Source organism: Plecotus auritus, assembly GCF_963455305.1.
Source record: "Plecotus auritus genome assembly, chromosome: 5".
NCBI lineage: Eukaryota > Metazoa > Chordata > Mammalia > Chiroptera > Vespertilionidae > Plecotus > Plecotus auritus.
The window spans coordinates 65,338,187-65,364,454 of NC_137776.1; the positions used below are offsets into that span (position 1 = coordinate 65,338,187).

A 26,268-nucleotide genomic window follows, 5' to 3' on the forward strand; every position below is an offset into this window, starting at 1 on the left:
CTGGTTTTCATCCACTTAGGCTCACAGCCATCCTATGAAGGAGGTACTATTGTTATTCCCATTTTACAAAAGAGAAAACTAGGTGTGCAGTGGCTCAGCCATTTGTGTAAGGCCACACTGCTAATGAGGGGTGCACAGGGACTGGGACTTAGGCCATCTGGTATGGGAGCTCCCACACTGAGCCCCGCTCTACAAAGACTGTATGTATCTGAGGCTTCTGAGGGAGATGAGACGGGTCTGGAGATATAGATGTGGCCAAGCCATGGTGGTGACAGTCCTGCTCTAGGGGAGACTGCAGGGGGAGGAGGGGATGGTCCTGCTCTAGGGGAGACTGCGGGGGGTAGGGTGTTGGCTGAAGGAAACTCATTTGCTGGCATAAGTGAACATCGTTGTGGAAGATACAGGTTCAACGTAAGTTATAACTGGGATCAAAGGTCAAGTAACGGCATGAAACTTGCTATGGTCTGAAGTCCATATGTTGAAGCCCTAACACCCCATGTGATGGTATTTGGAGGTGGAGCCTTTGGGAGGTAGTTAGGTGAGAAGAGACTGGAGAGCCATCTCTGTCAGCCACGTGAGCCGCGAGAAGGACATGTGTAAGAGTCGCCACCAGGAGCTGGCCGTGCAGGCATCCTGATCTTGGACTTCCAGCCTTCAGAACTCTGAGAAATAAATGCCTGATGTCTAAGCCACCCAGACTTTGATATTTTATTATGGCAGCCCGAGATGACTAATACAAACTCAAAAAAAGAAAAGAAAAAGTCAACGGCTTGATGACAGTAATTTGATACAACACTTATGTCGCCCATTTCAGTCAACAAGTTTTGTTTAAATTGCTTTCAAATTCCATAAATTAACACTCTTGTGAGGTAAGTAGGTAGTAAGTGTTATTATTGAGGGTACAGGAAGAAATGAATATGGGGACAGAATCCTAGCTAGATGCTTCCCGTTAAGTGTTTATTTAACAAAGCACTGAAAGAGGGTTTAGGTTGCAAAGTACTAGTTATGTCCTGGAGTTGAGTGCGTAATTTTCAATGAACTTTTAGGGTGGCGTGGCTTGGTACCTAACAAAATGAAGTGGCTGCTGATTTATTTTGTGGTATACACGTGCCTGAATTGTCATACCAAGGGATTTAATGCTCTCAGCTCTGGCCACATCAGAATCACAATCACCCCAGGAGCTTTAAGAAACTGTGCACTCGGCTCCACCCCTGCAAATTTCCGTTTGGTAAATCAGGAGCAGATTAGTGCTTTTCTTTCTTTCTTTTTTTTTTTTTTTTTGACTAATGCATTTTTAAAATAGGTGCGCTTTTTATAAAGATGATGGAATGACATAGTATTTATTTCCTTTTCAGTCCAACATCTCATTGAAATGATTTCCTCAAAAGGTATAAGAAAAAAAAAAATCCATAACAGAGCTGGCAGAGAGGAAAAGGTACAATCACCTGAGAATAAATTTTGAGGCTTTTCTGGAAAATACCAGCAGATGAGGTTGCATTTAAAAACAGTAGAAAACTCAAAAGGATCTGGCCTAACCTGCTTGAGCCAGGAAGAAACACTACAGCGCCATCTAGTGGAAGTCAGAAGTAGACCTTGGAGTGCTTGATTATCAGGCTAATTAATTAAGATAACCTGTTCCCACCTGCTTCCTCATGCCCAGCAGCTGGTGTTCCCACCTGCTTCCTCATGCCCAGCATCTGGCGGCAGCGCTTGCTTGTCCCCGGGCGAGAGCTGCAAGAACAGTTCTTTAAATAAAATTCAGGCTGTCTTGGGGTGAGACTTCCCAGCATGGCAACCGAGGTGACGAGAGAGAAGAGGAAGGCAGCTTGGGACTTGGAGGGGAGTAAGGCTCGCTATGCTTGTCCTACTTTGGTGGAGGGGTTGGTCACTTGTGTGGGGTGCTCCACCCCACCCCTGCTGCCCCTGCTCACACACACAATGGGAAGCCTGGCTAGCAGTATGTCTGCCCACTTATGTGCTGATTCTCACAGACCTCCCCCCCCCCCCCGCCCCACACACACCCTAGGCAGTGCTGAATTCAGGGGAGGGGCCACATATACAAATAGACTTTCTGGGTGGGGGGTGCTGAATAAAACAATATCCTGACCCAGATTTGACATGAGCAGCCAAGTATTAGCCATATCCTTCGCTGATTCTCCTAGATCAGTGGTTGGCAAAATCATTAGTCAACAGAGCCAAATATCAACAGTATAACTATTGAAATTTCTTTGAAAGCCAGATTTTTTAAACTTAAACTTCTTCTTTTTTTTAATTTAATAAATCTTTATTGTTCAGATTATTACAGTTGTTTCTCCTTTCCCACCCCCACATAGCTCCCCTCCACCCAGTTCCCATCCCACCCTCTGCCCTTATCTCCCCCCACACTGTCCTCATCCATAGGTGTACCATTTTTGTCCAGTCTCTTCCTGCACCCCCCATACCTTTTCCCCCTGAGAATTATCAGTCCACTCCCTTTCTGTGCCCCTAATTCTGTTATATTCATCAGTTTATTTTGTTCCTCAGATTTTTAATTCACTTGATTTTTAGGTTCACTTGTTGATAGATATGTATTTGTTGTTCATAATTTTTATCTTTACTTTTTTCTTCTTCCTCTTCTTAAAGAATACCTTTCAGCATTTCATATAATACTGGTTTGGTGGTGATGAACTCCTTCAGCTTTTTCTTATCTGTGAAGCTCTTTATCTGCCCTTCAATTCTGAATGATAGCTTTGCTGGGTAGAGTAATCTTGGTTGTAGGTTCTTGCTATTCATCACTTTGAAAATTTCTTGCCACTCCCGTCTGGCCTGCATAGTTTCTGTTGAGAAATCAGCTGACAATCGTATGGGTGCTCCCTTGTAGGCAATCAACTGTTTTTCTCTTGCTGCTTTTAATATTCTCTTTTTGTCTTTTGCCCTTGGCATTTTAATTATGATGTGTCTTGGTGTGGTCCTCTTTGGATTCCTCTTGTTTGGGGTTCTGTGCGCTTCCTGGAGTTGTAAGTCTATTTCTTTCACCAGGTAGGGGAAGTTTTCTGTCATTATTTCTTCAAATAGGTTTTCAGTATCTTGCTCTCTGTCTCCTTCTGGCACGCTCATAATTCTGATGTTGGTATGCTTGAAGTTGTCCCAGATGCTTCTTACACTATCTTCAAATTTTTGGATTCTTTTTTCTTTTTGCTTTTCCTGCTGAGTGTTTTTTGCTTCTTTGTTTTTCAAATCTTTGACTTGATTCTTGCATTCCTCTAGTCTGCTGTTGGGTCTCTGTATAATATTTTTTACTTCATTCAGTGTATGTTAAATTTCTAGTTGGTCCTTTTTCATATCCTTGAGGGTCTCGTTATATTTATCGGCCTTTTTAGGATATTCTTGAAAAGCCTTATAACCGTGGTTTTGAACTCTATATCCAGTCGTTTGTTTTCCTCCATTTCTTTCATTTGTGACCTGTTTCTTTGTCTCTGCATTTTCACTGCTTCCCTGAGTTGGTAGGGTAGATTTGTGTGCTAGGTTTCCTATATGGCCCAGTGGGTCGGCCTCCCCAGTTAACCTGAGGTGGACACTCTTGGTGCACCCCTTTGTGGACTGTGTGTACAGCCTTGTTGTAGTTAAGTCTTGATTGTTGTTGGTATCACTAGGAGGAATTGACCTCCAGGCCAATTGGCTGTGAGGATCAGCTGTGTCTACACTGGGAGAAATTCGGTGCTGGAGACAGCCTCATAGGATTAGACTTGCCAAATTGCAAAAGCCTCTGTGCTCAGCTTGGATGGGGTGGAGTCTCAGGGCGGAGCAGACAGTCTTGGCTTCCCGTCAGCCCTGCCCTTGCGCGAGCGCCTCCAGACCTCTGCCTTCCGCAACTCCCCTGAGTTTCCGCCTGACAGTCCAGATTCCCCCTGTAAGAGCGCGGGTCCCCAGGGGCTCACCCAGAACTGGGGTTCATTGCAGTCGGAACTAGTGTTCAGTGCAGTCAGGAGCTTCCGACTCCCTTCCGCTAGGGAATGCCTGTGACAACCTCCACATTCAGCTTTCTCTGCGAGCACTCACATGTGCGCGCACATGCCTCCCGACCCGCCACGGCTCCCCCGGGTCTCCGAGTCTCTCAGTCTCTGTGTGCTTTTCTCTCTACCTGACAGTCCAGACTCCCCCTGTATGAGCCTGGGTCCATGGAGTTTTCGCCCGGAACTGGGTTTCAGTGCAGTCGGAACTGGGGTTCAGTGTAGTCGGAGGCTTCCTTCCCCCTCCCGCCAGAGAAAGTCAGCCAGGCACTCAGTCGCCCCTCCTCTCTGTGCGTGTCTCCGTACCTCAGCCCTCCTTTGCCGCTCCTCTGATTCTCCGTGAGCTTTTCTCTTTCCTTCTAGTTGTAGAATTTCCACTCAGCCAGCCTTCCTGTGGTTCTGGATGATGTCCATTCTGTCTTTTAGTTGTAGTTTTGAAATTGTTGTGCGAGGCAGCAGTTTAGGTGCTTACCTATGCCGCCATCTTGGTTTCTCCAAACTTAAACTTCTTCTAACGCCACTTCTTCAAAATAGACTCGCCCAGGACATGGTATTTTGTGGAAGAGCCACACTCAAGGGGCCAAAGAGCTGCATGTGGTTCACGAGCCACAGTTTGCCGACCACAGTCCTAGATGGATTGCTCAGTGCCTCTGTTTGCTTTAGTAGAGGGGAGATGAAACAATGAGAACGAGAATAACAAGCACTTTTCATTTCTGTATGGTCCCCAATCACTTTCACATCTATGATCTGAGCATTATAACCCAACTCTGTGAGGCATTGGTACTTTTACTCCCACTTCACAAATAAGCCAGCAGAGGGTCAGAGAAATTAAGGGGCTCATTCAAATTCACACAGTAATACATGGCAGAGTTAGGATGCAAAACTAGGTTTGGGGACATCAGTTTATGTTCTCTTTTCACTTATCACATAGTTTCCAACTTAATTTTAACTACTTGATAAACATTTGTTTCTAGATGATAGAATGGACTTGGGGTCTTTAGGTAGTATTTGTTATATGTGCCAACCTAATGGACTAATGAAGCAGCAAAATATTGAGAAGTATTCTCAAATGATAGCTCTTATGTGAGATGGCAGTGGTGAAAAGGACAGATTTAGGGATTTGATTATAGGTGGATAGAGTGTGTATTAGTTTCCTGAAGCTGCTGTAACAAATTACCACACTTTTGGTGACATAAACCAGCAGACATTTATTTTCTCATGGTTCTGGAGGCCAAACGTCCAAAATCAAGGAGTCAGCAGGGTCATCTTCATCTGAAGGCTCTAGGGTAGGTTCTGGTCTTTGCCTTTTCCAACTTCTGGTGGTGGTTGGCATTCCTTGACTTCTTGGCTTGTGGCTACATCATTCCAATTTCTGCCTTCTCCTCTGTATCATCAGCTTCTCCTCTGTGTCCCTGTGTTTTCCCCTCTTCAGTCTCTTATAAGGATACTTGTCATTGGATTTAGGGCCCACCCAGATAGTCCAGAATGATCTCATCTGCAAAGACCCTTTTAATTGCATCTGCAAAGACCCTTTTTCCAAATGAGGCCACAACTAGAGGGTCCAGGGATCTGGATGTGGACATATCTTTTTTATTTTTTTCACAGTGAAATAAAATATCCTTGGTCTTTCTACCCTGTGATGTATATTTATACAGCAATGGGCACACTTCATCTCTAGGGACTAGATCCTTGTTATATTTTCTTAAACACCAATAGGTAACAGTTGTTAGATGGAAAACCAGAGCTTTTCTAGAGCCTTCTCCATGCCTGTTTGTGACATTTCCTATCCTCCTTCCCTTCTTCTTCTTCTTAGCTTCCTAAACAAGATATTTGGATTTTCAGTCTTAGAAACTGCTAGTCAGAAGAGAGGCAAATAAGTGAAAAAGTCAGAAATCTGTTCTGTGGTTTCTGTATTCTTTCATAGTGAAAGGAGTGGTAGGTTTACTGAGTTCCAGATGGGGAAGAAAGATAAAAGTCTTAGGAAGGGAGTGGATACTGGGCTGTTTGAGTCACTCACATTCTTCATTTTGCAGATGGAAAACATTGAAAGCCAAAAGGCTTATATAAGGTCACTTGGCAAGTTGTAGGCTGACCCAGGATTAACACTTGGAGCTTCCGAGTTCTCTACTTCGATCCCCCGAATCACAGTGCACCTCAGGGGTTCTTACTCCATTAATCTTCGGTTGTCTGGGCAGTACATGAGGGTGTTGACACTCACAGTCAAACAAACACACAGGGGAAGTTAAGCCTTGAATTTGTTGTGTTTGAGCTTTATTCAATAAGTGAAGGGAAAAATCTGACTGCTATGATTGTATTGTTCAGGTCTCTAAGCTGGCTAGTGGGATAGTGTCTGCAAGCAAATGGATTTTTAAAAATTTCGTGCTAATATCTACCACTGGCAACGCCTTTCTTGAATCCAACTAAACTGTCTGTAGGATTACTATGGCTGGAGTCATTGTGTGTATGAGGAAAACAACAAAAAAACAGAAGACAGCCTTTTTTTTAAATCTTCACCTGAGGATATGTTTATTGATCTTAGAAAGAAAAGAAGGGAGAAGGAAAGAGAGAAAAATATCAATTGGTTGCCTCCTGTACATGCACTGCCAGGGATTGAACCCACAACCTAGGTATGTGCCCTGACCAGGATCGAACCTGCAACCTGGGATGATGCTCCAACCAACTGAGCCACCCGGCCAGGGCAGTCTTTCTTTGTAATAAGGACTTCCTCCAACTATTCGTCTAAGAGCATATTTTCCCTTTGCAGACTTTGAACTGCTTTGAACTCGTTTTTTGAGGTCAGCCTTCCAAGATTGCAGCAGAATCAGAGGTATTTGGGGAGCTGGAGTAAATGTTTAAGTAAACCAGGCCAAGGAAAACTTTGCTTCATCTCAGGAGCAATTGATAGCTCTAACAGGTACTGGTGGGCCCAAGTGCCAGGCAATACTGCCAGGTTCCCAGTACTTCCAAATGACAAACAGACTTTCCGGAAGCATGTTTGTTCATGGTGTTATGCTTTGAATCATTTTGTCTATAAATTTAGTGCTTTATTTATTTATTTATTTATTTATTTATTTATTTGCTAATGCTTATCAAATCTAACGCACTAAGATTCCTTTTATGGTAAGCACATTACTGAACAACTACAAGCCACAAATCTTACATTCAAAAAGTTCACATATGTTTTTTTCATTTGATCTCATAACTGCATTGGCCTTGTGGTTCATTGCCACTGCCTGGGGGAGTTTTCAAGGTTCATTTTTACTTTGTCATCTGAAGGACTCAAGAACACTCCCGGTGTGTATCTAAGGTTGAGAGTCATGTTGGTAGTTATGTTGGCATTTAAGCCTGCCAACCTTTTAGAGGGACTCAGTGGGCCAATAATAACTTGGAATATGTCTTGTTGAGAATAAACTTCTGAAAAGCTTAAAATCCAAAAAGGTTCTGCAAATTTATCAAATTCCTGGTTTGATCAGCACATGGGCCTCAGGCTTAAGTTTGTTTGCTATTTTTGCTTAGACTCAAAAGTCATTACCAGAATTTGCAAGGCTAGTAGAAATCAGTGGCCTAAGATGAACCTGGCCTAAATGATGTTATCTTCTCGATGTAGGCCAGGCAGGCAATAACGCTTGCTTAAGGAGCACGTGGGGCATCCTACAGAAAAGGGACCGCTTTCTAGATTGCTCATTGTAGAATTTAAACCTCAGTATGAGCATGCTTGGCACATTGGACCGATTTTCTCCAAATTTGTTTCTTTGGGTTTATCCATTTCACTGTTACAAGTGGTCCCCAGCCGATGCCCTTTCTGAGAAGTAGCTTCCTGATTACTTACCTGGCACCTCATGCAATGTGTTTGCCTCCCCTCTCCTACGGATTCCTCACTGCTGTGTTGTTCCATCTTTGCTTTGTCACTTTTGCCCTATGCTCCTTCTGGTCTGACTCAACTTTCTTTGGCTCCCATGAATGTCATCTATCCTGGGCCTGAGGCTCCTAGTTCCTGTCCCTGAAAGTAGGTCTGGGCTGCTGGGTCAAACAAAAATGGTATCTAAAAATTACTTAGTCTCACAGAGTGCTTCTAGATACAGTTAGTGGATCAAAGATGTGTTAAGAAAACATGGTTCAACATCTCTAACCCTGACCTTACCCAAGATGCTTTCCTGTCTTTCCTTCCCACACCTGCCCAAAAAAGGCACCAAGTTGAGATCCGTATGAGGGCCACTCATTTTCAGCCCTGTCAGTGGGTGTGAGGAAAACAATAATTACTGAATTTGGAAACCTATGAAGGTGTCATTTTGACAATACCAAGAACTCGGGTTTTCTGTTTGCAATACTTGCAAAACCATTTGCAATTTAGCAAGTGGAATATTCCCAAAGCTTCTTCAGTGACATGACTTGGCTTTGATTTGCAGGAGTAAAGAGGTCAGTCAAAGGACATGAAATGCTCAGCTTGCAGTGACCAAGCATCAGCTTTTTCTAGGGGTGGCTACATTGGACCCAGTTGGAATAAGGGAAGAAATGGTGCTAAGAAATGCTGCATCTTTGATTGGCATGGTGGCTAGGGTCTGGTTGCAGCTTTCCCAGAAACTTACGTTTGCTCCCCAAGGTGCCGGTTTGCATTCACACCTGTCAGGAACTATTGTACTCACAGGTGGAAGAGCTGGGCTGTTTACAGAGAAGGCTGGAACTTTGTGTTGCTGAGTACAAGCCCTCCAGAGGAGGTATCCATTTAGTGGTTCCTGCCAATGGTTATTGTATTTATTTTATTTCCATAGTTATGTACTTAACAACCTCCCCAAACCATAATTGCTGTTACATTTTATTCTTAATTACTTGAAAGGTAAACTGATAATGCAGGGAGCAAATGCACACTGCTATTAATTAAAATCCCCAGGAAATGGGACAAACTGAAGAGAAAAGTGCTTTTTTAAAAATAGTAAGTGTACCTTGTCACACCGCAAAGAGAATCTTACACCCACATATGGTTGTAGCTGGTACTTCGTGGGCCCCATGCAACATCTCCTGGGAGCACCTGATTTCAGGTGCAGCTGTGGTGGATGGTTCTCATGCAAGAAGCCTGCTTACGATCTCTCTTTTTTGCCTAAGGGTTTTGCCCTGAGGCCTCTGGAGTTTCCTCAGACATTGCTAAAGCCTATCCCGGATGCAGGGGAGTTAACACCCTCTCAGCCAATGGGTCAGGAGACCTAACCTGTAGTCCTTCAGAGGTGCAATCCTAAGGGCACTTTACTCTGATGCTTAGAAGTCCTCAGTGAGATGGAGCTCTGCAGTGGCACCTCAGGAATGCATTTTTCACTGGCTTTTCCTTCTCCCCTAATTCAGTCTCTTGTCTCCCTGAGATCACCTCCTAGTCCTTTGTCTTAGGCTCTGCTTTGGGGGAAGTCCGCCACCGTGGAATGATGAAGCGATCATTAGAAGCATCTCTTTCCAGGTCTCCTTTTAACTCTCTGTAGATAGAGATAACATTTCCAGATTTTTAAAAAATTTGGAGTCCAGAAAAATGGAAACATGAAGAAATGGATTACTTGTTTCTTATGGCCTCGTTAAAAAAAAAAGGATTTTTCAGAAACCCTGCATTCAGACAGTTATGGCTTTGGACAATTCGAAGCACATTCTTCACACCCCATTTTCAATTATGGGCATGTCATTTGATGCTTCACCAGAGTTCGTCACCTAATGGCTGCTCCCAATTCAGTACAACATATGTAGACTTGTAAGATGAGACCAGGAAAAGGCATGTGGTCAACCCCTCTGGCCCCCGACAGAACAGGAGTTAAACTCAGTGTCATGTTAGGGAACAAATGGAAAGATATTCCACAGTGAGCTTAACAGCTATCAAGACCAACTTCTGGGAAGGCTGGTTCCCCAGGCTGAAGTTTTTGGTCTTAAGTGCTGTTGATTAATATGAGCTAACGTTGGTCTCCAAAGTGGAACTCCTGTGCCCAGAGTCCTGAAGCCAACCTGGAGCCAGACTGAGTTCCAAGGTGATGAGCTGCCCAGTTCCAGGGTTTAGAGCAGCACCAAAGCCCTCTTTCTAAAGAGTTTCACTACGTGCGATTTTGACAGGAGCACGTTAGAGATAATATGAGTTTTATCATGAGTCGGATATTTTCTGGTGTAATCAAAGGTCTAAAGATAAATAGGATTTTGACGTGCAGGTTTTGAGAGAAATTGAGTATCATAATTTGTATTCCCTATGTAATTCATTGCAGACTTATTCCCATTAGATTTTATCTCATTTTATATAGCTATACAATTCACCAACTCCCAATGGGAAAACAGCATTCTAAAGTAACATTTTAAACAAATGATTAGCAAGATTGTAAATGGACTTCTTTGTCATTTTATGAAATGAATGTTTGAAGATTCTGCTCACATCGTGTGTCTCTGCCCTGGGTAATCTCTTTCTGATGCGGCTGGATGCCTGCTCCTTTGTTCTCTGCCTGCTCAATTGAAATTGGGGCTTCATCGAGATCAGTGTCATGACTTTGGTTAGTTAGATACAATCAGAGCGTAAGAGGGATCAGAATGTGGTTCATGGAAACTGCTTTAGCGAGGATGAGGTTAACCCCAAAATTTTAGAACTCTTTCAAGTATTAAACAAATTGAGAGCACGTTCTATGTAACAGGCACTGCAGTGGAATATAATGCAGTGGTCCAGTCCCTATTCCTTCCAGAGCTTCCCGTTCTCACCCAAGTGTGGAGGGTGCAGCGGGATAAGTTCTATGATGCGGTGGACCCCAGACCTGGGAGACCTGGCAGCGGGGACATGTAATCTCCAACTGGAGAGGGATGAGCTTTTGGCAAGTGAGCAGAAACTAGGCTGATTTTTAAAAAATATACATATATTTTTATTGATTTCAGAGAGGAAGGGAGAGGGAGAGAGAGAGAGAAACATCAATGATGAGAGAGAATCATTGATTGGCTGCCTCCTGCACACCCCACACTGGGGATCAAGCCCACAACCCGGGCATGTGCCTTTGACCGGGAATTGAACTGTGACCTCCTGGTTCATAGATCAAACTACTCAACTACTGAGCCCTGCCGGCTGGGCAAGGCTGACTTTTGAATAAGAAAGTAAGGTGAATGAGTAATGTGGTAGTGAAACATTTTAAGATAATTTATCTTTATCATTGAAAATATTACAGATGTCAATTTTCCCTACTGACCCTTTCTAGCCTGCACCCAGAGTTTTTGAGGAAGAGGGTTCAGAAACACAGGTAGCAAGAGCAAGCACCTCAGGAGCTGCAATGTGTATGGCTGGAGCACATGGTGTGAGGAAGTCACGCAAGGATGAGGCTGGCCACATCAGGACGTGCTTGTACTTTAATCCATAAAGGAATTTGAATTTTATCGCAGAGAAAGGGAGGTGCTTTTGGTGTTGTTTAAGCAGAGTCAGAAGATAGAGATATACAGAATATTTTGGCATTAAAAGGGAAAGGTATGCGGGACTTGAGAGAGTGGCACTGGTGGAGGCAGGAAGACCAGTGATGAGGCTTTCGCAACAGCGCAGGGAGAAAATTAGGAAAGCCTAAACTCCAAGGGATTGAGAAAAGAGGAGGAATTTAAAAGGTGTCAGGTGGAATAATAACAAAATGTGGGCTTTAGTGGAGAGAGGGAAGGGAAGTGCAGAGGATGATCCCAGATTTCCAAATCAGACAACTGGGTTGAAGTGCCATTCTGTTCTATGGTTCAGGGACATGGTTTCGAAGGACGTGGCTGTGAGGTCACTATTGGATGTGTTGAGTGTAACATATCTGGGCTGTGGGACATCCAAGTGGTGACATCTGGTAGGCAGCTAAATATGCGGTTCCAGAACTCCAAACACACATTTGAACTGAACATATTTATTTTCGAATTGTCAGAAAATGGGAGGTGGTTTCAGCTGAGGGAGAGCTGGAGCTAGAATTCTGGAAAATTGGAGAGGGGGTCAGAGAGTGTCCTTGGTTTCTGACACAGCAACCAAGGACAGGGGAATTTCCAAGAGAAGAAAGGTCAGCAGTGTTAGAGGTCATGAAAGACGAGGTTCTAATAGATATAGTGAGTGACAAAAGGTCACTGGAGAGCTTGGCAAGAATAGTGTAAGGCAGAGGTGAGGCTAAAGGCCGGGTTGTGAAGACAGGATAGTGTAGGACAAATGAGGAATGAGTGTGTAGATACATCTCTGGATGTTGGCTGTGAAGGAAACACTAGAAATAGGTTGATAACAATGAGAGTCAAGGCTAAGGAAGGGTTGTTGTTCTTGAATGAGAGGGACCTCAGTCAGAAGAGAGCTATGGGTTAAAGTTATAGTCGAGAGAGCAAGTGGAACCAGGTTCATATTGAGGCCAGAGAAATTGGGATTCTGAGCACCCGGGAAGAACTCTATCTGAGAAGGAGGGGGATACCCCTTCCACTGAAACAAAATGGAAGGAGGTCTAATTTGTGGAATGGAACGGGAAATTCAGGGAATGTTGATGTTTGCCTCCTGGGAGTTAAGGGAGTGAGATAATCTGTTAATGGTTAAAGAGGAGGAGAAGTGAGGTAGGAGTTTCAGATTGATGAAGATTGTGTGGACTGAGGAGAAAACTGGTGATAGATACAGAAGGAGAGCTGGGCAGTTGTAATGGATTGAATTTCCCCACCTCCTAACCCCAGCACACACCCAGTTTTATATGTTGAAACCCTAATTCCCAAAGTGATGGTATTTGGAGGTGGGCCTTTGGCAGGTATGTAGGTTTAGGTGAGGCCATGAAGGTAGAGTCCCATGATGGAATTAGTGCCCTTGTAAGAGTAGGAAGAGGCACCAAGGCTTGCTATCTCCACCATGTAAAGACATGGCAAGAAGGTGGCCACATGCAAACAGGAAGAGTGCTCTCGTCAGACACCAGATCTGCTGGCACCCTGGTCTTGGACTTCCCAGCCTCCAGTGTAAATTTTTTTTTAATCACACTATTTACCCACTCTGGTATAGAATGGAAAAGAAGGATTTTAGATCCCACTAGGGTGTGAGGTCTTAAATAAAATGAGAGGTGCTTAGGGTCTGGAGAGCTTGTGGAGCCAGAGAGCAAGACGTGGGAGAGTCGTGTCCTTGGTAGAGAGCCTGGGTTTACTATTGTCCACTTCCACTTTTCTTTGAAAAATACCAGTAACATTAATTTACAGCCAATTACTTGCAAAAACTTACCATTAAGATTTTACTTCACTTTGATTTCTAAGTAAGTTTTGGAAATTTTACTTAATTTAATAGTGTGTCCTCATCTAAAACTTAAGGTCTTTAAAAAATTGTATTTCATTTGGTAATAAATTATTCGGTAATAAAAAGGAAGTATAAAATTTATTTCGTGGAACAAAAAATAAATTGTTTCATTGAATCAAATTTTTAAAAGGAATGGTACAAACTCTAATGAATATACTGTATATGAAGACTGGTTGGAACTGCCAATATATGCAGATAAATAAATCTTCAAGAATTAACACCAGCTTTTCCTGTGGGAGCCGCTGGGTAGAGAGGAGCATGGCCTTCTCTCTCCGCCATGGCGTGTGCTGGTCCACTGATATCTGTGTACTCTGAAAAGGGGGAAACATCTGGCAAAAATGTCACTTTACCTGCTGTGTTCAAGGCTCCCATTCGACCAGATATTGTGCACTTTGTTCACACCAACTTGCGCAAAAACAATAGACAGCCCTATGCTGTCAGTGAATTGGCAGGTCATCAAACCAGTGCTGAGTCCTGGGGTAGTGGCAGAGCTGTGGCTCGAATTCCCAGAGTCCGAGGTGGTGGAAATCATCGCTCTGGCCAGGGTGCTTTTGGAAATATGTGTCGTGGGAGCCACATGTTTGCACCAACCAAAACCTGGCGCCATTGGCACCGCAGAGTAAACACAACACAGAAATGATATGCCATCTGTTCTGCCCTCGCCGCCTCAGCCTTACCAGCACTGGTCATGTCTAAAGGTCACCGTATTGAGGAAGTTCCTGAACTTTCTTTGGTGGTTGAAGATAAAGTTGAAGGCTACAAGAAAACCAAGGAGGCTGTTTTGCTTCTTAAGAAACTTAAGGCCTGGAATGATATAAAAAGGGTCAATGCCTCTCAGCGAATGAGGGCTGGCAAGGGCAAAATGAGAAACCGCATATCCAGCGCAGGGGACCTTGTATCATCTATAATGAGGACAACGGTATCATCAAAGCCTTCAGAAACATCCCTGGAATTACTCTGCTTAATGTAAGCAAACTGAACATTTTGAAACTTGCACCTGGAGGGCATGTGGGCCGTTTCTGCATTTGGACTGAGCGTGCTTTCCGCAAGTTGGATGAGCTGTATGGCACTTGGCGTGGAGCTGCCTCCCTCAAGAGTAACTACAGCCTTCCCGTGCACGAGATGCTCAGTACAGACCTTCGCAGAATCTTGAAAAGCCCAGAGATCCAAAGAGCCCTGCGAGCACCACGCACGAAGATTCACCGCAGAGTCCTGAAGAAGAACCCACTGAAAACCCTGAGGGTCATGTGGAAGCTAAACCCATATGCAAAGACCATGCGCCGGGACACCATTCTTCGTCAGACCAAGAACCACAAGCTCTGGGTGGATAAAGCAGCAGCAGCACTAGAAGCTAAATCAGAGGAGAAGGGAGTTCCAGGCAAGAAGCCTGTGGTAGGGAAGAAAGGAAAGAAGGCTGTGGGCCTTAAGAAGCAGAAGAAGCCTTTGGTGGGGGAAAAGGCTGCAGCTACCATGAAACCAGCAGCTGAGAAGAAGCCCGCAGAAAAGAAACCCACCACAGAAGAAAAGAAGCCTGTGGCATAAACTCGTTTATTCCATAATGGTCAAATCATTTTGGACAGCTAATTTTGAATAAAAATATGATCAAAGGCAATGAGAAACAAACAAACAAAAAGAATGAACACCAGTTTGGCTCAGTGGATAGAGCGTCGGCCTGCGGACTCAAGGGTCCCAGGTTCGATTCCGGTCAAGGGCATGTACCTTGATTGTGGGCACATACCCAGTCGGGGGTGTGCAGGAGGCACCTGATTGATGTTTCTCTCTCATCGATGTTTCTAACTCTCTATCCCTCTCCCTTCCTCTCTGTAAAAAAAAAGAATGAACACCAGAAAATGATACCTAGTGACTGAGATGTTGTCATTGGGAATGAGAATATACAAAAGGGAAGACATTTAGATTGGTGGACCTCATCCAAACTGAGAGTCACTCTCCTTGTGCATAGGTACTAAGTTATCTGAGTTAACAGCATTTATAATGACACTAAATTTAGAAAAATAAAAATAATGAAGAGGAGGGGAAGTGCTAGCGTGGTGATTTACAGTGACACACAGCTAAATGCCTAGCTGTGAATGTGTGACCTTGTGATTGCACTTTTGTGTATGTGTCCTGGTTTGCTAATTCCAGGCACCAAGTTTGCTATACTTGTTAATGCTTTTTTCTTTCACTTAGTTCAAAACATCAGTGAAAGGTGTCAGGATGCATCATCACAGCTTATCCTCAGTGGCCTCCAAGCTTTTCTGTCCTGTAAATTTTCTGAGGATGAGGTCCATGGCAGAAACAATCCAAAGGCAGCAGAGTGGCCCCTGGAGACAGATGAACAGAATGAATGAAGCACAGTGTTCACTTCGCTGCTCTGAATTCAACCAAGCCCAGAGATTGAAGCACCTGCCCTGAGCTGCAGTAATAAACCACAAAGAATATTCATTGCCATTAAAGGTTTAATTTTTGAAGTTCAAATAGGCTGTCCATCATTGTCAATTCATTTGTACCAAGAACCCAAGGTAACGGTTGTCATGGTAATGCAGATACTTTGGGGGATTTATCTGCAGACCAGATAAAATAATTCATTTGAACTCAGATTTTTCCTAATTTTGAAACTCTGCCCCTTACTTTTCTTGTTGGAAAATTGGAGTGAGTTTTCCACTTACAGATTTGTCAAGGACCTGAGTTTACTCATTCCATTCTGACCTGACCACGTAGGCACTGGTTCTCAGTACTGACGTTGGTGCCCACCTTCCGTCTCTGCCTTCCAGAATGGTCTCTCTGTGGTGGTAGGCGATGGCCACTTTCAGCACCTGAGAGGGGAAGAAACAATCTCTGAGACAACTGTGGCAGACCGCCTGGTGCTGATGACTTATAACTATTCAATTTGTGATCCCCAGTAGGGACTAGGCTAACGGTGACACTCAGATCCAGGCAATGTTAAGAGAGGCTCATTGTACCCAGACTGTTCTTCTACTAGTGTATTCCAGCCAAATGGGATTTACTAGAGTTGATACGGTGGAAACTTTTATTTCTAACATCAGATCTTCTCCCGCCTCCTCTACATTGCCCCCCATTATGGTATTAGCTCTGAGAGGGAGATAAGGGCATTACAAAAGCCCACGTTATTCAGGTTGACAAGTATGCTAAGCTATGTGACACCAGTATCAATAGGTATTAACTTCAAGTATGATGCTTAGTAGGGTGCAAGGGAGTCATTGGTTGTTAGAGATGGGAGTAGGATTGGGCAATGCGATGTCACCTGGTAAAAACAGATTTCACAGGGTGAATAAGTTGCTTTATGGATGTAAGGTCAGCACCACAGAATAAAAGGAAAGTTTAGGACATAATGCTCTTCATCATATGCCTAAGGAATTCATGCACCTGCTGAGTAATATTTAACTGTTGCAGTCTTAGCCCAGTGGCTTCTCGTTCTTTTGCCTACTAAAATGGGAGTGGAATTTTTAGAAAATGTAGATGGTAGAACCTCTACTGAGCTTGACTTCTCAGAGTGTAAGTGGGTTGTAAAAGAGCTCTGCCGGTGAGCTGCTCTTCTAGCATTGTTGACAACCCCAACCCCAGATGTCATCTTCATAAGACTTTCCCCTGTGTTCATAGCAGTATTATTTACAATAGTGAATATTTGGACAACCCAAGTGCCCAGCTGTAGATGAATGGATAAAAAAGCTGTGGGACATTTACACAAGGGAATACTATGCAGCTGTGAAAAAGAGGAATCTTGTACCCTTCGGGACAGCATGGATGGACCTGGAGAATATTATGCTAAGTAAAATAAGCCAATCTGAGAAAGACATATTATATGATCTCACTTATTTGTGGAATCTAATGAACAAAATGAATTGACCAACAAAATAAGACCCAAAGCATGGAGGCATGGAACAGACTGACATACTTCGATGTGGCGATGAGGAGATGAGAAGAGATACACCAAGGAACTTATATACTTATATACATGGCCCATGGACATGGGCAATAGGGTGGTGAAGACCTGGGGTAGGTGGGTAGGAGCTGGGAGGAGAGGGGCAAAAGGGGGGGGGGGAATGGGAGACATCTGTAATATTATCAACAATAAAAAATATATAGAATTTAAAAAAGGCTTTCTACAAAAAGAGGAAACGAGCATAACAGTCTGTTCTTTTTTTTAAAATAAATCTTTATTGTTCGGATTATTACAATTGTTCCTCTTCCCCCCCCCCCCCCCACATAGCTCCCCTCCACCTGGTTCCCACCCCACCCTCTGCCCTTACCTCCCCCATACTGTCCTCATTCATAGGTGTACGATTTTTGTCCAGTCTCTTCCCGCACCCCCCACACTCCTTTCCCCCCGAGAATTGTCAGTCTACTCCCTTTCTATGCCCCTGATTCTATTATATTCACCAGTTTATTCTGTTCATCAGATTTTTTATTCACTTTATTTTTTTTAATTTTATTTATTTATTTATTTTTAAATAAATCTTTATTCAGATTATTACAATTGTTTCTCCTTTTTCCCCCCATAGCTCCCCTCCACCCGGTTCCCTCCTCACCTTCTGCCCTTACCTCCCCCCCCCACTGTCCTCATCCATAGGTGTATGATTTTTGTCCAGTCTCTTCCTGAACCCCCCATACCCCTTGCCCCCTGAGAATTATCAGTCCACTCCCTTTCTATGCCCCTGATTCTATTATATTCACCAGATTATTCTGTTCCTCAGGTTTTTAATTCACTTGATTTTTAGTTTCACTTGTTGATAGATATGTATTTGTTGTTCGTAATTTTTATCTTTACTTTTTTCTTCTTCCTCTTCTTTAAGAATACCTTTCAGCATTTCATATAATACTGGTTTGGTGGTGATGAACTCCTTTAGCTTTTTCTTACCTGTGAAGCTCTTTATCTGCCCTTCCATTCTGAATGATAGCTTTGCTGGGTAGAGTAATCTTGGTTGTAGGTTCTTGCTATTCATCACTTTGAAAATTTCTTGCACTCCCGTCTGGCCTGCATAGTTTCTGTTGAGAAATCAGCTGACAGTCGTATGGGTGCTCCCTTGTAGGTAATTAACTGTTTTTCTCTTGCTGCTTTTAATATTCTCTCTTTGTCTTTTGCTCTTGGCATTTTAATTATGATGTGTCTTGGTGTGGTCCTCTTTGGATTCCTTTTGTTTGGGGTTCTGTGCGCTTCCTGGACTTGTAAGTCTATTTCTTTCACCAGGTCGGGGAAGTTTTCGGTCATTATTCCTTCAAATAGGTTTTCAGTATCTTGCTCTCTCTCTTATTCTGGCACCCCCATAATTCTGATGTTGGTACGCTTGAAGTTGTCCCAGAGTCTTCTTACACTATCTTCAACTTTTTGGATTTTTTTTTATTTTTTGCTTTTTGCTTTTTCAGTTGAGTGTTTTTTGCTTCTTTGTATTTCAAATCTTTGACTTGATTCTTGTGTTCCTCTAGTCTGTTTTTGGGTCTCTGTATAATATTTTTTATTTCAGTCAGTGTATGTTTAATTTCTAGTTGGTCCTTTTTCATATATTCGAGGGTCTTGTTATATTTATTGGCCTTTTCTAGGATATTCTTGAAAAGCCTTATAACCGTGGTTTTGAATTCTATATCCAGTTGTTTGTTTTCCTCCATTTCTTTCGTTTGTGATCTGTTTCTTTGACGCTGCATTTTCACTGCTTCCCTGAGTTGGTAGGGTAGATTTGTGAGCTAGGTTTCCTATATGGCCCAGTGGGTCGGCCTCCCCAGTTAACCTGAGGTGGACACTCTTGGTGCACCCCTTTGTGGACTGTGTGTACAGCCTTGTTGTAATTAAGTCTTGATTGTTGTTGGTATCACTGGGAGGAATTGACCTCCAGGCCAGTTGGCTGTAAGGATCAGCTGTGTCTATGCTGAGAGAAGTTCGGTGCTAGAGACAGCCTTATAGGATTAGACTTGCCAAATTGCAATAGCCTCTGTGCTCAGCTTGGATGGGGTGGAGTCTCAAGGCGGAGCAGACAGTCTTGGCTTCCCGTCAGCATTGCCCTTGCGCGCACTCATAGACCTCTGCCTTCCCCAGCTCCCGAGTCTCCGCCCGAGAGTCCAGACTCCCCCTGTAAGAGCATGGGTCCCCAGAGGCTCGCCCGGAACTGGGGTTCAGTGCAGTCAGAACTGAGGTTCAGTGCGTTCTGGGGCTTCCTTCCTCCTTCCGCCAGAGAAAGTCAGCCAGGCTCTCAGCCGCCCTTCCTCTCTGCACGCACAAAGACCCTTTGCCGTACCTCCAATTCTCTGTGAGCTTTTCTCTTTCCTTCTAGTTGTAGAATTTTCACTCAGCCAGCTTTCCTGTGGTTCTGGATGGTGTCCGTTCTGTCTTTTAGTTGTAGTTTTGAAATTGTGCGAGGCAGCAGTTTAGGTGCTTACCTATGCCGCCATCTTGTTTTCTCCCCTATTCACTTTATTTTTAGATTCACTTGTTGATAGACATGTATTTGTTGTTCATAATTTTTATCTTTAGCTTTTTCTTCTTCTTCCTCTTCTTAAAGAATACCTTTCAGCATTTCATATAATACTGGTTTGGCGGTGATGAACTCCTTTATCTTTTTCTTATCTGTGAAGCTCTTTATCTGCCCTTCAATTCTGAATGATACCTTTGCTGGGTAGAGTAATCTTGGTTGTAGGTTCTTGCTATTCATCACTTTGAATATTTCTTGACACTCCTGTCTGGCCTGCATAGTTTCTGTTGAGAAATCAGCTGACAGTCGTATGGGTGCTCCCTTGTAGGTAACTAACTGTTTTTCTCTTGCTACTTTTAATATTCTCTCCTTGTCTTTTGCTCTTGGCATTTTAATTATGATGTGGTCCTCTTTGGATTCCTTTAGTTTGGGGTTCTGTGCACTTCCTGGACTTGGAAGTCTATTTCTTTCACCAGGTGGGGGAAGTTTTCAGTCATTATTTCTTCAAATAGGTTTTCAATACCTTGCTCTCTCTCTTCTTCTGGCACCCCCATAATTTGGATGTTGGTACACTTGAAGTTGTCCCAGAGACTCCTTACACTATCTTCAAGTTTTTGGATTCTTTTTTCTTTTTGCTTTTTTGGTTGAGTGTTTTTTGCTTCTTTGTATTTCAATTCTTTGACTTGATTCTTGGGATCCTCTAGTCTGCTGTTGGATCTCTGTATATTATTTTTTATTTCAGTCAGTGTATGCTTAATTTCTATTTAGTCTTTTTTCATATCCTCGAGGGTCTCAGTAAATTTATCGGCCTTTTCTAGAAAATTCTTAAAAAACCTTATAACCGTGGTTTTGAACTCTATATCCAGTCGTTTGCTTTCCTCCTTTTCTTTCATTTGTGACCTATTTCTTTGTCTCCGCATTTTGGCTGCTTCCCTGAGTTGATAGAGTGGCTTTGTGTGCTAGGTGTCCTATAGGGACTAGTGGCTCAGCCTCCCCAGTTACCTGAGGTGGACACTCTTTGTGCACCCCTTTGTGGGCTGTGTGCACAGTCTTGTTATAGTTAAGCCTTGATTGTTGTTGGTATCACTGGGAGGAATTGACCTCCAGGCCAATTGGCTGTGAGGATCAGCTGTGTCTACGCTGGGAGAACTTCTGTGCTGGAGACACCCTTATGAGACAAGACTTGCAATAGTCTCTGTACTCAGCTTGGATGGGGCGGAGCTCAGGGCGGAGCAGACAGCAATGGCTTCCCATCAGCCCTGCCCAAACAGGCCCCTGGGTCTCAGTGTCCTGCGGTAATTGCTGCAAGCACCTCTTAGAGAAAGCCGCCTCGATTTTCGCCTGCTGCCAGACAGTCCAGTTTCTTCCCAAATGAGTCTGAATCCCCAGAGTCTCGCCTGGAACTGGAGTTCAGAGCAATCGGGAGCTTTTGTATCCCTCCTAATTGACAAAGCCAGCCGCGTACTCAGTTGCCAGCCCTTCCGCGTGCGCACCTCCATACCTCTGCCTTCCGCAGCTCCTCTGAGTCTCAGTGTGCTTTTCTTTTTCCTGACAGTCCAGTTTCTCCCCGAATGAGTCTGGGTCCCCAGAGTCTCAACCCGGAACTGGAGTTCAGAGCAGTCGGGAGCTTTTGTCTCCCTCCGAATTGAGAAAGCCAGCCATGTACTCAGTTGCCAGCCCTTGCCGCGCACGTGCCTCCATACCTCTGCCTTCTGCAGCTCCTCTGAGTCTTTTCTTTCCTTCTAGTTGTAGAATTTCCACTCAGCCAGCCTTCCTGTGGTTCTGTATGATGTCCATTTTGTCTTTTAGTTGTAGTTTTGAAATTGTTGTGTGAGGCAGCAGTTTAGGTGTTTACCTATGCCGCCATCTTGGTTTCTCCCACAGTCTCTTTTTTTTAGATATGAAATTCCTCACTCAGAGTCAGTAGATTTTAAATGTTTATGAAAAAGTGCAGTGTTTTACATATATATATATATATATCCTATATAATAAAGAGTTAATGTTCAAATTGACCCTCATGCCCTCACACAAGATGGCTGCCCCCATGTGGTCAAAGATTGCAGGCAGTTGTGGGCAATCAGGCCTGTAGGGGAGGGCAGTTGGGAGTGATCAGGCCGGCAGGGGAGCAGTTAGTCATTGATCAGGCTGGCAGGGGAATGTTTAGGGGGTGATGAGGCTGGCAGGCAGGCGAGTGGTTGGGAGCATGAGGGGTCCCAGATTGGAGAGGGTGCAGGCTGGGCTGAGGGACACCACCCCCCCCCCCCCAGTGCTCGAATTTCGTGCACCGGGCCTCTAGTACATATATAAATATATACATACACACACATATATTTTCACATTTATATGTTCATTAACAAAAAAATGCAAGTTAAAGTAGCAGTGAGATGCCACTTTTTGCATATCAAATTAACAGATTTAAAAAATTAGACCTTTAGGTCTCTCTTTGCCCAATTTCTGGTAATAGGGCTAAGAATTAGAACTTCACATCAAACTTATAGGAATATAAATTTGTAAATTCTTTATGTACAGTGTGATCAAGTGACTTAAATGTTCATACACTTGACCCAAGAATATCTGGGAGTCTAGCCTAAGAAAATAATCTGAATTGCAGACTACACATAATATAATTCCAGCATTTTTTATGAGAGCAAAACAATGGGAACTGCAGATTATATTTATATGATGAAATGTAATCATATTTATGAGTTTTGGTAATGTGAGCAAATGCTTGTGTTATTGGGAGACTACAAAATTTTACTTATAGCATGTGAAACAAAATGTGTATAGAGGAAGACATCAAAGTATTACCAGTAATCATAAAGTTTAAAGGTCAGTTTACAGCCCTGGCCAGTGTGGTTCAGTGGTTAAACTGTCAACTGTGCACCAAAGGGTTGTGGGTTGGGAGTTCGATTCCCAGTCAAGGGCACACACCTGGGTTGCAGGTTCAATTCCCTGCTCTGGTCAGGACATGTGTGGGAGACAACTGATTGATGTGTCTCTCTTGCATCGATGTTTTGCTCTCTCTCTTCCTCAACTCCCTCTCTTCTACTCTCTGTAAAAATCAATGGAAAAAATATCCTTGGGTGAGGACTAACAAAAAAATAAATAATTAAAAGTTGGTTTACTAGTACAGTGATTTACAGTTGTTTGTATGGAAAATAATACAATAATTAATAAATAATACAAGAATAAATTGTTTCACATACTCACAACTGTAAATCTACTTTTGCCCCACTCTATTTCAGCAGCTTTTTATTCTCATCTTTGTACTTTTCTGAATTTGTCAAGTTTTCTACAATACATTTTTTTAAAATTTTAATTTTTATATTTAGAAAAATAAATATACTCATTGGAAATGTTTTTAAAATTTTTGTGGAAGAATTGGCAGTAGAAGTTATCATCATAGATAGTTGATCAGTGAAGAGAAGAGTTGCGGAAAATTTCAGTAGATTAGAAAAATGCTTAAGTTGGTTTCAACCATAAGAAGCCTCAGGAAGCTGGATCGTAAACACATACATCTTTGGGAGAAGGTGTAATGAGTGGATGAAATAAGTATAAAGTGAGAAAGATATAAAGTAGAGATGGCAGTAGACAAGTAGATGGAGGATGAATATAATGAAAAATATATTTTATTCTTTCATTGTTTCAGAATTGTGTGATGTTAGGAAACTTTCCCATGATTTCTAACCCTGGGGTCCTCAAACTACGGCCCGCGGGCCACATGCAGCCCGCCAAGGACATTTATCTGGCCTGCCGGGTGCCGCTGCCTGTCCTGCTTAGCAGCCGACTCGTCCAGAGCCCGCAGTGCGCATAGGAATTTGTTCATAGTTTTTTTTTCTAAACTATAGTCCAGCCCTCCAACGGTCTGAGGGACAGTGAACTGGCCCCCTGTTTAAAAAGTTTGAGGACGAGAAACCAAGATGGCGGCATAGGTAAGCACCTAAACTGCTGCCTCGCACAACAATTTCAAAACTACAACTAAAAGACAGAACGGACACCATCCAGAACCACAGGAAAGGTGGCTGAGTGAAAATTCTACAACTAGAAAGAAAGAGAAAAGCTCAAGAGAATTGGAGGTACGGCAAAGGGTCTTTGTGCGTGCAGAGAGGAACGGCGGCTGAGAGCCTGGCTGACTTTCTCTGGCGGAAGGGGGAAGGAAGCCCCCGACCGCACTGAACCCCAGTTCTGACTGCACTGAACCCCAGTTCCGGGCGAGCCCCTGGGGACCCATGCTCTTACGGGGGGAGTCTGGACTCTCGGGCCGAAACTTGGGAGCTGGGGAAGGCAGAGGTCTGAAGGTGCGCGCGTGCCAGTGCGCACAAAGGCTGCGGAGGTTGCCACAGGCTTTCCCTAGTGGAAGGGAGTCGGAGGCTCTTGACTGCACTGGGCCCCAGTTCTGACTGCACTGAACCCCGGTTCCAGGCGAGCCCCTGGGGACCCACACTCTTGTGGGGGGAGTCTGGACTCTCGGGCGGAGACTCGGGAGCCGGGGAAGGCAGAGGTCTGAAGGCGCGCGCGAGTGCGCAAGGGCAATGCTGACGGGAAGCCAAGACTGTCTGCTCCGCCTTGAGACTCCACCCCATCCAAGCTGAGCACAGAGGCTATTGCAATTTGGCAAGTCTAATCCTATAAGGCTGTCTCTAGCACCGAACTTCTCCCAGCATAGACACAGCTGATCCTTACAGCCAACTGGTCTGGAGGTCAATTCCTCCCAGTGATACCAACAACAATCAAGACTTAATTACAACAAGGCTGTACACACAGTCCACAAAGGGGTGCACCAAGAGTGTCCACCTCAGGTTAACTGGGGAGGCCGACCCACTGGGCCATATAGGAAACCTAGCTCACAAATCTACCCTACCAACTCAGGGAAGCAGTGAAAATGCAGCGTCAAAGAAACAGATCACAAACGAAAGAAATGGAGGAAAACAAACAACTGGATATAGAATTCAAAACCACGGTTATAAGGCTTTTCAAGAATATCCTAGAAAAGGCCGATAAATATAACGAGACCCTCGAAGATATGAAAAAGGACCAACTAGAAATTAAACATACACTGACTGAAATAAAAAATATTATACAGAGACCCAAAAACAGACTAGAGGAACACAAGAATCAAGTCAAAGAATTGAAATACAAAGAAGCAAAAAACACTCAACCGAAAAAGCAAAAAGCAAAAAATAAAAAAAAATCCAAAAAGTTGAAGATAGTATAAGAAGACTCTGGGACAACTTCAAGCGTACCAACATCAGAATTATGGGGGTGCCAGAATAAGAGAGAGAGCAAGATACTGAAAACCTATTTGAAGAAATAATGACCGAAAACTTCCCCGACCTGGTGAAAGAAATAGACTTACAAGTCCAGGAAGCGCACAGAACCCCAAACAAAAGGAATCCAAAGAGGACCACACCAAGACACATCATAATTAAAATGCCAAGAGCAAAAGACAAAGAGAGAATATTAAAAGCAGCAAGAGAAAAACAGTTAATTACCTACAAGGGAGCACCCATACGACTGTCAGCTGATTTCTCAACAGAAACTATGCAGGCCAGATGGGAGTGGCAAGAAATTTTCAAAGTGATGAATAGCAAGAACCTACAACCAAGATTACTCTACCCAGCAAAGCTATCATTCAGAATGGAAGGTCAGATAAAGAGCTTCACAGATAAGAAAAAGCTAAAGGAGTTCATCACCACCAAACCAGTATTATATGAAATGCTGAAAGGTATTCTTAAAGAAGAGGAAGAAGAAAAAAGTAAAGATAAAAATTATGAACAACAAATACATATCTATCAACAAGTGAAACTAAAAATCAAGTGAATTAAAAACCTGAGGAACAGAATAATCTGGTGAATATAATAGAATCAGGGGCATAGAAAGGGAGTGGACTGATAATTCTCAGGGGGCAAGGGGTATGGGGGGTTCAGGAAGAGAATGGACAAAAATCATACACCTATGGATGAGGACAGTGGGGGGGAGGTAAGGGCAGAAGGTGGGGAGGGAACCGGGTGGAGGGGAGCTATGGCAGAAAAAGGAGAAACAAATGTAATAATCTGAATAAAGATTTATTTAAAAAAATAAAGTTAGTAACACTCTGTTAAAAAAAATAAAAAAAGGTTGAGGATCCCTGCTTCAGATCTTTCTGGTGGTTTTATGTTCATCAAGTACATGGTTTAAATGCAGTAAACAGCCAACAAGAGCTGAATGTGAACGAAAATCACATTGGCTTTGAAATTAGCTCATTCATCTTTTCTCCTACTGGACCTTTTATTTTTCTCCCAAAACTTTCAGTAGTCAATTTGCTTAATTGAAGATAGTACAATGATTTCCAAAGTGTCTGTGTTGGTCTTACTATTCTAGTAGATACTATTTTTATTTTTTAATTCTTAATGTTTTTTATATTTTACTTTTTTTTTTTTAGAAAGAGAGAGAATGGAGAAAGAGAGAGAGAGAAGAGAGAGAGAGAGAGAGAGAGAGAGAGAGAGAGAGAGAGAGAGAGAGAGAAACATCAATGTGAGAGAGATACATCGATTGGTTGCCTCCCTCACATGCCCTAACCTCAGCCGGGATCCAGCCTGCAACCCGGGATCCAGCCTGCAACCGGAAGTAT

At 43.4% G+C, this 26,268-nt stretch overlaps 1 protein-coding gene and 1 pseudogene across 4 annotated transcripts in view; both read left to right on the forward strand.

The window, feature by feature from the left end:
- The window catches only part of CACNB4 (calcium voltage-gated channel auxiliary subunit beta 4), a 243,023-nt gene that overhangs the window by 86,809 nt on the left and 129,946 nt on the right, over positions 1 to 26,268 (forward strand). The gene's annotated exons all lie outside the window — the stretch shown is intronic.
- On the forward strand, positions 13,502 to 14,781 carry LOC308248614 (large ribosomal subunit protein uL4-like; annotated as a pseudogene). Its single transcript has one exon. The product of its transcript is annotated as a large ribosomal subunit protein uL4-like (transcript).